The following is a 12213-nucleotide window of genomic DNA, read 5'->3' as shown; positions in this document are numbered from 1 at the left end:
TTTAGTGTGCACCAGTTCCAACAGGCATCATTTATGATGTCAGGTAAAAGACATGACTTTAGGTAGTTTCAATTTGATTCTGTTACAACTCTGACTGCAAAAATGCCCATCATTAAATACCCAATTGTATTTACCGCCATTGCCATTTACAAAATGGAACAACATATTTCACATCCTTTACAATGTAAATGTTTACGTTGGGCTTCAGTACTCATTACAACGGCACAGTGTAAATATGCTACGTTTTTCTTAATTTATTTTTCCAATTATGGCTGTTTCATAATGGTGTAAGAGAGAATTGCGATGTATTAGAGAGATAGATGATTTCTTCCACCGCTGTTATTGAGCCCGTGTTTTCTAGGTTCTCTACTGTCCAATGAGACACGTGAATTTTAAGACATGTTCATATTCATGACTCGAATGAAGAAATCTTCTAATTTATATACATCAAGGTTATGCAAAATAATGTTTATTTCACTTCAGAAGAGACTAAATGACCTCTGCAGTTGGGCACAGGGAAGTTATCAGCAAGAAGAAAAAAAAGTCCCATGACATGCATCCCTACCTGTTCATTCTTAAGTTTTTGTCCTGTGTATGATGTTGTGATTACAAATATTTAACCACACAAAGCACAAATTGTGCTCTGCAGGCTGACGTGTACGTATCGACAAAGACATTTACTGCCCAGAGCCATTCTATCACAACTGTAAATTGCATGTCCACTTAGGTACACAGGATGTGATGCAACACCCAATGGATTAAGCAGGCTGTTGCTGTATTAAGGATTGTAAAACACATCAAGTGCAGGCTGTTTTTCCTCTTTCTCTTAGAGGCTTTATTCCCGTATCAAGAGGTGAAAATGTTATCTAGCCTTCACTTAGTGAATTCATTCAGATGTTATCAGTAGTAATTAGCTGCAAATTCACTGAGGACTAGAGGTTTTTTTTCACTCTGGCTCATGAAGCAAATTACTGCTGTCGAGAAGAAGTGAGTCACTATGTTCAGTCACTGCTCTTTATTACTATAAACCTGCATCATTGGCTTCGTGGTTGCAATTTAATGACATGAAAAAGAATAGAGTGTTCAGGATTCTTTTCCCCCCCTGGTGGGGCTACTAGTTGGCTACTGACACTGTGATAAATGTTGTCATTATTCATTATGTTAATTATGAACATGTGTTTGTGTCAATAACTCACATTAACCCAGTGTAAGAGACTCAATTTGTCAACTAAATGCATGAATTCTTCTCAGGCCTTTCAGCGTGGACTGATGGGAGTATGTTGCCTGTGTTAGTCAATGAGTTTTAACATGAGCGTAATGCAGAAGTAGGACACAATAGAAAAAGAGAGAGAGACGAGTCACAGGGCAGTCCAGAGAGCACTCCGATTGGCTGTTCTACTGCACCCTCTTTGCATACAGCTCTTCTCGGTGGAGAGAATCCTGCTCCTCCCTCACTTTATGGCCAATAGTGTGAGCATGTTATGGCATAATAGTGCAAAAAGTGTCACTGTATATGGATCTAGCAGACGAAAGGTTTCTGTTGATCTTGAGCTTGGTGTATTGGTATGGGTAGTGTAAAAATGTTTCAATGGGTTCATTATATAGTGTTTAAAATGTACAGGCTTTAGCTGAACTGAACCAAAACAAACCAACTGGAATTAGTTTTAGAATAGGTCAGTTTGCATAGCTCCGGGTCACAGGTCAAGTTCTGGTCTTGACCACCAAGTAGGGCTGCAACTTTTTCCAAAAGTTAATTTATCGTTTGAGGAGCTAGCAACTAAGCTAACAGGTGACTCGGTGGGGTTTATTTGTTACTCTGCTTTGGCGTAGAAGCAGAAATACTTCCACACAGTGCTTTTCAGTTGCTTTGGGTGTCTTGATTGTTCACTCAGGGCAATTTTGCTTGTATTTTCATTGGAGAGGCACAATATTATCTGCATAATATCAGTATTGGCCAATATTGGTTTTACATGGAACATGCCAAGATCCCAATATAACTAATGACAATATCCGATTAAGTTTTGATTCAAAATCTATTCACTGTGTAGAGCTGCTAATTTGAGTAAAGAGCAAGATTAACATTGCCTTCTGCTGGACCATGCAATGAATGCTCCAAACAACTTGTTGCTCTTCTAGGCTGTTAAATTCAAACGTGAACAGGTTTGAACTTCAAACCGTTATCTGAATTTCAGAAATCACTCATGGCTGTACCAGTCAGGTTTACCTTGCTGGGTTCTGGATTTTACATTTGGTTGTCTGACCGGTCCCTCAGAAATGAGCAGGATGCCTTTCTCCATGTCAAGATCACCAGCCCAGGCAGTTATTGCAAATGAAAAATCATGAAACACTATCCCGTCAGTATTCCTTAATTAAGTGAAACAGCTGATGAGTTGTTCCCATATCCCACCATCAAGTAGTTGGTGATGAAAAGTCTCGTGTGTGCAGGGTTGTATAGCTTAGGGGGCTTTCTGCTAGCAGATATCTATCAACTGATGGATGACAGGATTTAATTAGCTGCTTCTCATATTCATAGGGGCAGCACTGTTTGGCTTCATATCTCGGAAATAGCTGTGGACTTTGATTTGTTTTGGAGGTCACGGTGACCTTGGCGTTTCCACGTTATCAAGTAAAACATTAAAAAGTTTTCCACTCTTTCTATGGCATGCCCACACCAAACTGTAGAATGGAAATTCCACTGTACTAATTGACTGTAGCCCATGGACTTTTATTCAATCAATAAGTTATTCGCTGTTCTGAGTCTGGTGCCTCCACATTTCCTCCACTTTCCTCGATGATGCACGAATGCTTTAGATTCGTCATCAAACCTCTGTGGTTTTGCTGCCTAAATAGGGCATTTGCCTTATTTGGTGTGATGGATGGGCTCGCCATGCTGCTAAATTGCTGTTCTCGATAGCCAGCAGCCTCATTAACAGCAGTGTGTGGTTTGGTCTATATTGACAAACCAGGAGTGAAAGGGTGACAGAGCAGATTTATTCAGTCTGAAGTAGCCGAGCATAAACACATGCTTAGATATTGATTTGACCTTAGTTTTGCTCCAGTGTGGAAGCTCCACTGTGTCTGAAAGGGCTGAGACATCTTGCACAGTGTCAGGAGGTCCATGACTGTGTTAGTGAATATGACCAGTAATCAGTGATGGTGGGAGGAGCCTTAGAAGGTGTGTAAAATAATTGAGCTTTAAGGGTCCACTTGGATACTTGCACTGCCGCTATGCTTCTTTCCCTATAAGATTCTAAGTAATGTGTTTTTTTGTTTATTATTTCTGCTTCAGTTTTTATAGCTCCCCCAATCCTGATCCGAGTCCTTTACTTGTGTTTAGGTGTCCGTTAAACTGCCTGCGTATTTTGAAATAAAGCAGTTTGAGTTTTTCATTAACATCTTTATACTGACGGCCATGGTTCAAAAATATAAAGTTTTGAAAAAAAGTTCCTTAGGTTTAGCTGGAGAACACTTGGATATTGATGTAAAAAGATTTTGGATTGTGGATGTTGTGATTTGTCGGTGCTGACGAAACCCTGGGTTTGTTAGTGGTTGTACAGTGTTGCTGTTTGAGTGGTTTGCTGTAAAACCAGTAACCGCTTCATCCCCATGAGAGTGAAGGCTGCACAACAGAGGCCAACTGGCTGAGAGCGTGTCGTCTTTGACATCATTAAAATGCATTTTACATGATTACAACAAGAGGTTGTTTTTATGGATTCCACCGTGCGTGTGAGGGAGTAAGTTGTGAGGAATGATACGTTTTTCTCAGTGTACTACTGAGCGTAACTCTACGCACATACAGACGTCCAATATCCTTTTTATACGGTCCCAAAGCAGAACATTGTGTCCTTCAGAAAAGTCAGGAGTAATACAGTAATGACCTCTGTGATCACATTTCCTGTCGCCTCTTTTGCGAGCACTCTGCTCTGCACACACAGAGCCACTGTGGGCTCCCAGCACTGCTGAGCTCAGCGCTTCACAAAGAACACGCACCGTTTTCACTTACGGGGCTCAGTCACAGTAGGAGCGGGCGAGGTGAATGTTAAAATACCAAAACAACCTCATTAAAATAAAAGGGTGTGATTTGTACAGTGCATTGGAGCCAACAGTGAACTGTGGACACAAATTGTCTCAACCAAAAATAAAATTTGTAGCCTTTATTTCTCTAGCCGTTATCACCAAGCTAGCTCATCCTGAGGCGATTAACAACATTATTTCATAAACCAGCGTCACCTGTCGACTTTCAACAGCCTCCGTTATACCCCTAAAACCAGGCATGCCAAGAGCTTTCTGTGTTTTAAATGTGTCCTGAAGCTCCACACGTAGCTAAGTACGTCTGTGCGGCCAGTCCCCGGGCTCCGGGTTTGTCTGTGGGACGAGTCACTCACCCTGTGTGGGTTGGGCTAAATAGTGGAATAAGGGGGGTATTCTCTGAAGACACGCTGTTACCTGTGAGACACGGGTGCTCTGACAACACCTCCATTAGCACTTGGTACTTTCCTCCTGATGAAATTAACCATAGACTGTATGAAATTAACATGGCAACAAAATCGAATATTCTTATGTTAAAGGTTAAAAGTAATGTAACCCATTGGTAAATAATAAATGGGTCAGTTTTTCTCATACCTACTGTTGCTGACTATTGTTCTCTGTTTAAGTAATATCACTTGATCAAGCCTATTCTAACATTCCACACTACAAAATTAAAGTATGTATGATTCATACTGATATCGTATCGATATCGGTATCGGCCAATACTCAAGGCTGCAATATCAGTATCGTATCGGAAGTGAAAAAGTTGTATTGGGACATCCCTACATCTAACAAATATATGAAGCCTGGAGAAGATGTCCGGATTGTTGATAAAGGACTAAAAACCAAATGGCGTTGGGCGCCTTTCTGTACTGTGCTCAAAGAAGTTACTATGTGTCACCAATGGAAAATGTGGGGTCACATCTGGAGCTCACACATTATAAGGTCGTAGTGTGTTTGCTCTCCTTAACACAAACCTCGTAATCCTCACATTTCACAGATGGGATATAGAATGACAGAAATTGTATTAAGAGTACAGGAAAGGTTTGTGTGTGATAAAATATTTTTTACAGTGTCTAGAAGGAAAATGCATAAATTGCACTTTTGGTTTTACACAGTTGTATTGAAAGCTGCCACTGTTACTGTTAACATTAAGTATTTGTACATTTCACACAGTAAAAAATCTGTGTACTGCTGTGTAACTTGATGAACACATGTCACAGTAGGAGCGGTAAATACTGCCTTTTTTTTTCTAAAACAGGAAATGAGGGCCGTCCCTTGTTTCCTTCAATAACCTGCCAGGACGAGAGTAAAGGCTGCCAATTTCTAATTATTCACCTTAAACTGAGGACACTTTGACAATGAGAGCTTCTGTGTGTGGATCAGTTAACACACACACGCACACATGTGTGTGTGTGTGGTTAAGGAGTGGAACAGGAAGAAACAAAGCTGTTTGGAGGTTACTTCGATGTGACTGCAGTGGCCTCTACGGCACGCTGAAAACGGCTTCCTGTGAGGTCACGGCTGGCATCATGGAAAATCCCTTTGTCTACATGTTTACAGTTGGCCTCATGTGTTTGTGTACACGTGTGAGCCGCATGGCAGGATGTGCCAACACACACACTCTGACTGCTTCTCATTTCGTCGCCACATTAAAATAATTCTCTGCGGCCCACTTCTGTAAACACATGTTTACAAAGCACATGCGACAGAAAGTTGGAAATGTTTGCCGGTGCAAGTGTGTATAGTCCCCGGGAAATCATCACAGTTGTAATGCAAACAAACTGTAGAAACAAGACCTGCTTCCTGTTTAACTTGACATATTAGATCTTCAGTCTGCAAACTGGAACTGCAGGAATGTCCACGTGACGACCACTAATGGTTGGGCCGCATTGATTGTGTGTATAGTGCATGAGGACCGTCGTTCTGAGGTGCTGCGGAGCTGCTGCTTTGTTCTGCACAGTTCGTTCTTTCTGTGACTCTGTGTATGTTGATCTGAAAATACCTTATTTCCTTTTCTTTCCCCTGGCTCGATTCTGTAATCTATACAATGTCTTCTTCTCTGTTTTTGCTGTAGTGTTACATGCTACAGCATTTTGAGTCGTTTTGGAGGGGTGGTGGTTTACATTTTGTGCCATGTCTGTGTTGATATGTCCCTAATGCATTTCTATGCCTTATGTAAAGCACTTTTAGTTTCCCTGGGTATGAATAGTGGGACATAAATAAACTTGCCTTTCCTATTGGAATGTTTGATCAATAATACCGTTATTGAATATTTGAATAGCACTTTATGCCAGAAATGCCCATCCCTACCGTTAGTACACTCCGATATTAAAGAAAAAGCCCATCTAATGTAACAGAACCCAAAACGGTATTCTTTCTAAATCAGTTGTTTCCCCTCCTTTGACCATGACTGTTCTGGCTGCAGTGCTGCACACCAAATAGCTGCAGTGCAGGGAGAGGGAGAAAGAAGATACCTATGCTCTTAAACTGAGAAAAGCACATTAAACGGTTGCAGCTGAGCAGAGATCAGTATGCAGAGACACATCTGACACAGCTGATGTGACAGGAGATGTGTGCCAGCAGCGAAACTGCCCGCTTGACTGACGACAGTGATCGACGGGTCAAAAAACAAAGCAACAAAGGATTATGAGCTACAATTATCACTACAAGGCTTGAAGGAAAAGCTGTGTACCACGGGCGATCCATTGTGGTTCCCTTAGGTTTATTTCCTCAACCAAATACCAGGATTTTCACAATAAAAGCCTTGCTGGGAAAAAGTGAGAGGATTCAGGGAAATGGCATTTCTAATGTTGCATTACTGCCTCCTTTGACCTTTCCTTACACTTTCTTCCAATACTGCATAAATCTATCGACGAAATTTTATAATTTAAAATTTTAAAAAGCAAGTGGGCTTGCTTCGAGTTTCCAAGTTGTCAATTATGGGGGGCGTTGACTTGACTGTGGAGTTCTGACCACAACTAGAACGCACGGCAAGAGCCAATTCTAAGTGTCGCATTGATCATCAGCGATAGGTGTCTGTAAACAGTGAGGTTACACATGCCTTGTGGGCGTTCAGTGTAAAAGAAAGGTCATAGGACCTCATGAGATTCTGACGCTATGATAATGGATGACTTAAACCGCTCTGAATTCACCTAAACTCCGCCGTCCAGCTGCTGTGTATCTGTCCATGTTGCTATTGCAAAAATAATGCTCAATACATGTTCTCTTGAGATTTCATATCCGTATATACAGGATGATGTGACTTGGAACAAGACTTTTGCAGCCTGTAACCTTTCACCGCCACTGCGTGACTTTGTAGTACTTGTTTACAGAGTTGTTAAAGTTTCCCCCATCAGGGAACCTTAGAATGTCCCCCTTTCACCTCACATTCCCCTCAGCATCACTGTTGCCCTCATACATACCCTCAAACACACAGCTGACTGACTCCTCACACCAACCCCGAGGGGGAGGGGCTGTGTTACTTACTTTACTGTGATTCCTGACGTCTGTTTTTGACGTGTCATTAAAAACAGGTCTTAATTGAAGTATATACAGTATAACCTTGAGTTTTTATGACAGTTTCTGATGGTGTCTCATTCACAGTCCTTTGTGCCATCATCTGGCTGAGCAACAAAGCTGCTCATTGTTTGCAGGTGCCTCACTCGCCACTCTCTTTCACACAGACACCAGAGTCAAACAGTAATTCGACACAAATCCAAAACACGGCTCTCTGCAGTGTGAGAGCCGACCGCTCTGCTTCCATCAACAGGCCTCGGCGGTCAGCAGGGAATCACACTCTGGGAGAGTTTCAGTGCAGTAAAAGAATAATGAACATAGTGGTGGGAGGTTCCCCAACAATGGGGTAACGTCTGAGGGAATGGACACCTGATCGCTCCCCGCAGTCACGGACTGAATCATGCAGGCTGGGCGGAGGGGGAGGGGGTGGGCTGTCGGCATGAAATGGCCATCAGCTGTGCTCAAACCATGCTCACCGCTGCCATTAGACGCTGAGCGAGCCGCGTTAACAGCCCGCAGAGGCTGTGACTGTCATGACAGCCAATCACTGTGGTGGAGAATTTCACACACTGATCAGATAATGCTCAAAATACATAGAAATTTATGTTTTTCACAGTTTAAATTTAAACATTGGTTATTATGTAACACATTTCTAATAAAAACAATAATACTGTGTTAGCCTGTGGTTAGCCTGAGGTTGTATACAGTACTTCGGTTCCAGCACTGTTCAGTGTAGGACTGGGCGTTATATCCATATTTTTATCTATAGGTGACATGAGACATTATCCTGGTCTTGGATTACGGTATCTGTGATGACCTTTCCAGGTTTTAAAGGCTGTTGCAATAATAATCTTCACATTTCTTATATTTAATAAATGAGTGAAATACACTAAATATTAGTAATTATATATAATGACAAAAAATACTGAAAGATCATGTAATATAGATCTTAAACAGTAAAGAAGCACAAACATCCCACAAAAACCTTTCATGAATCCAGAGAAACACCCTTGTGTGCAGTCTTATAGTGCAGCTCTTCACTTTCAAACGGATAGACTGCGTTCATTTTTAATGTAGTTTATGATCCTGCCTCACATTTGTTTGTCTGTACTTTGACCTTTGCTGCTAATTATGTTACGACTAAATTGGATGTCTGCGCTGTTCTGGTATAAAACTCAATTACACAGCATGTGAGATCCTGAGAAATAATAACCCAAACACAATGAAATGAACACAGTCTGCAGTTAAATTCCCTTTTAATCAGATGATTTATTTCAGTAATGACTTGTTTATAAATGTTTTTTTTGTTTGGAACAAGCACACGTGTCACGCCACTGAAAATGGTCTTCATGTGTCTGAAGAGCTGGGGCAGACAAACTGACACTAATGATTATTTATGATGGAAATAAGGATCATATCATCTTCAGTCAGAAGCAACACGAATGTCTGCCACCGCTTTGGTTTAAAAGTAGCCGTGAGAAGTCACGTCCAGTGTGTGGCTTTTAATTCAGAAGCTCTGCGTTTCGTAAGCCAACACAATCCTCTGTTCAGAAAACTAAGTGCCTGTAGTGAGGTCTGTTTTTCCGTGATGTGATGCAGCAGCAGCAGCAGCAGCAGTTCTTACCTCATTGGCACAAACAGGAGCTGTATTCATGTTTTGATTATATTTGGTGTCAGTCCTGATGACGTGATGATGTATCGTCGGTACAACCTTGGAGTTTTCTTCAGAAAAGAATCGCTGCCGTCTTTGTTTTTGCTCTTGAAGAGTTCTTGTTTGACCAAAGTCAACTCTTTGGAATGTAACAGTATCATACTTTTTTGAACCGTGCCTTTCTTGGTAGGTCATGGTACAGTTAGCAGTGTTGTGCTGAGCTCTCACTGCTTTGTCATTGTCGCGTAAAGCCCGTCTTTGTATTGCTTCAGCCACGTGGATCATTTTCACTAACTCGTCCTGTGTTGTCGACATTATTGCCTACTTGGGCTGTGTGTGTTCACCAGTGAGAGCTTTCAGCCACGCCACATACAGTCGTTGAGTTGAATTTTGTGCATCTATAATAGTGTGCACGGAGCGCCACTTACAACTTCCGCTAAAATATGAATCCATTTTTAGGGATGCACGATATTATCTGCGGCAAATAATGACTTTGAAATGTATTATGGGATGTCGGCAAACACACCAAGATCTGGGTTGAGGGTTTTTCGGAGGGCTGCTGTGCCGGAAGTGACGTATTGAGGGCCGGCTGCCAATGAAAACTATTCCCCAAGCTAGAAGTCCCGAAGTTTTGATGAGTAGGAACAATCTTTCCTGGAGGGACTCAGCACTGATGTTTGGAACTAATGTTTTATGAGCAGTGAAAAGCAAAACATTTCTGGCAACTTTGTTTTATCTTAACTTTGTCCTTGAACACCATTGTCGGAAGAATACGTTGTGTCAAAATCAGACAAGCATGAGTCTGACCCACTTCTATAAATCAACCACACAGATGCTCTCTGGTAGGATGTGTCCCTGATGCCTCACAAGGGCGGAAGACCTTGGTATTATTATTGCGTAATGACTGATACCAGCTGTTTCAATCATTTTTTGGCCAAAAGCAGATGTCATTTAATTTCAATTTGGATGCAAAACGCTTGTCATTTTTATTTAATTTCATGACGTCCTTCTTCAGTCGTTAGCTGTGGATGTGCTTGATAATTTCATGAAGTCACCAATATTAAACCAAGTCTGGGTATAGACCTTATTTTTAAAGGTGGAAATAACAATAACAAGTTTTACTGGCGTGTCATAGTGCAGACATAGTAATGCTTTGGTAGCTTCTTCAAATTTAAATGTTTTCCACCACAAGCAAAGCATTTCCAAAGTTTCTTATGGCGATCCATCCACATTCTGGTCTCGTCTGCGGCCGATTATTAAAACATTCCAGTTCCATTTTAGGCCCTTTCACTCAAACTAACTGTAAAAGCAATCCTTGACTGCACATATGAGTCATGTTATCTTTCAGTTGTTGACCTGCCTGGTAAAGCTGGCCGACTACTGACTGAAATAATTGCAGACATCTATTGTCTTGTAAAGTTTTATTTGACACTAATTGCACTATTCCGTCATACAGTTCTAGCACTATTGAGCTTAGCTTGATTCGACTCGGTTTGGGTATCAATCATGCTGTTTTCCATTATTCCATTGTATTACATTACATTACATTACATGTCATTTAGCAGACGCTTTTATCCAAAGCGACTTACAAAAGTGCATTTAAACATTTGGGTACATATAAGAGCTAGAAGTAAGTAAGAGCTTCAAGTAGAACAAACAATTAAGTGCTAGTCATAAGTGCTAGTCATTGTACCTCCTCAACATCACTTATACGCAACAATGCAGGACATTGAGGTGATGGTGTAATTGCTGCTCGGTTTGTGTCAGCCACCAAACCCAGGAACGTCTGCGCCCCGTCGACGGACACCAGCCGTGTGTGTGTTCGCTCCAACGCTCCTGAGTCGAGTCGAGTCGAGCAAGTAGTGCTTGAACTATATAATGGAAAAGCGTCATTACCAATTTGGAAATGTTACAAATTTAGTATCAGTTTTTGTTAACATCCAAGGTCCATTGTGTAGCATTATAGAATTTTCTGTTGTCACTTCTTTGTGGAATTTAACGTGATAAAAGATTGGGTTTGAAGAAAAGTGATAAAGCATTTATGAGGAAAAAGGCTCTCTCTATTCTGTGAAGTTAGACCTTGAGCAGATTGGTCGTAGCAGCTTCTCTAGCTGCCACAGACTGCGGCAGATTGCTGAGTCACTGTAGGGACACAGTCGGGGTGTTGACGTTGACAGATGGCTCAGGTGAAGTGATGCTGAGTGATGCTCAGGCACGGCCCCCCTCCCACAGTTTAGCTCTATATAGGATAGGGGGTCGACATGGATAATGTACAACACCTAGGTGTAGAGCTATTGTAATAACACCCTGGTGCTGACAGATGTCCATTCATATTCACTTATCTTCCCATAGACCTCGCTGTTCACAATTCTCAGAATAAGCAACACTGAAAAGTATTAATTTGCACAATCAGACAGTGTTGGTTTGATTTTTTTTTTTGATGGTGTCATCACTGCCCTCATTAGTGGACATTGATCTTGATGGCATGCACTCGTCACTGCCGATCAATGAACATGCTCTGCAGAGGCAGTCTACAACTCTTTTATTACACTTCCTGTCCCACTGCTGTAAAAATGAAAGGATCCATAAACACAAGGTCATCCATAACCAGAAGAGACTGTCTGCATACATATTGCATTTTCAGATGGGAGTGTGTAAATTATACATTTGAACATTTGAATGTACTAACACTGCGGCACAAGCACCAAGAAAGCGTCATCAGTTACCACTCGATCACTGCAGTGCACAAATGAGACGGGGGGGTGAAAGCTGTCATGCTCAGGTTAGGGCTGGGCAATATATCGCTATTTTATCTATTTCATGACATGAGACAACACATGGTCTGAGATTTTGGATATCGTCATTGGTTTTAAGGCCGTTGCATTGATAATAATGCACATCACGTTCACTAACTAAATGCTTGCTGCTGTCACATTGTGAGAAAAGATGCACCACAAATAGTCACAGTAACTGATTGACTTTTTATAATCAAACAAATACATATGCCTGTCCTT

At 41.4% G+C, this 12213-nt stretch overlaps 1 protein-coding gene across 2 annotated transcripts in view; it reads left to right on the top strand.

The window, feature by feature from the left end:
• The window catches only part of slc12a2 (solute carrier family 12 member 2), a 51486-nt gene that overhangs the window by 5556 nt on the left and 33717 nt on the right, over positions 1-12213 (top strand). The window lies entirely within an intron of this gene.

The sequence above is a fragment of the Solea senegalensis genome, linkage group LG21, assembly GCF_019176455.1.
Source record: "Solea senegalensis isolate Sse05_10M linkage group LG21, IFAPA_SoseM_1, whole genome shotgun sequence".
Taxonomy (NCBI): Eukaryota; Metazoa; Chordata; class Actinopteri; order Pleuronectiformes; family Soleidae; genus Solea; species Solea senegalensis.
This window is presented reverse-complemented; position numbering and strand designations above follow the sequence as displayed.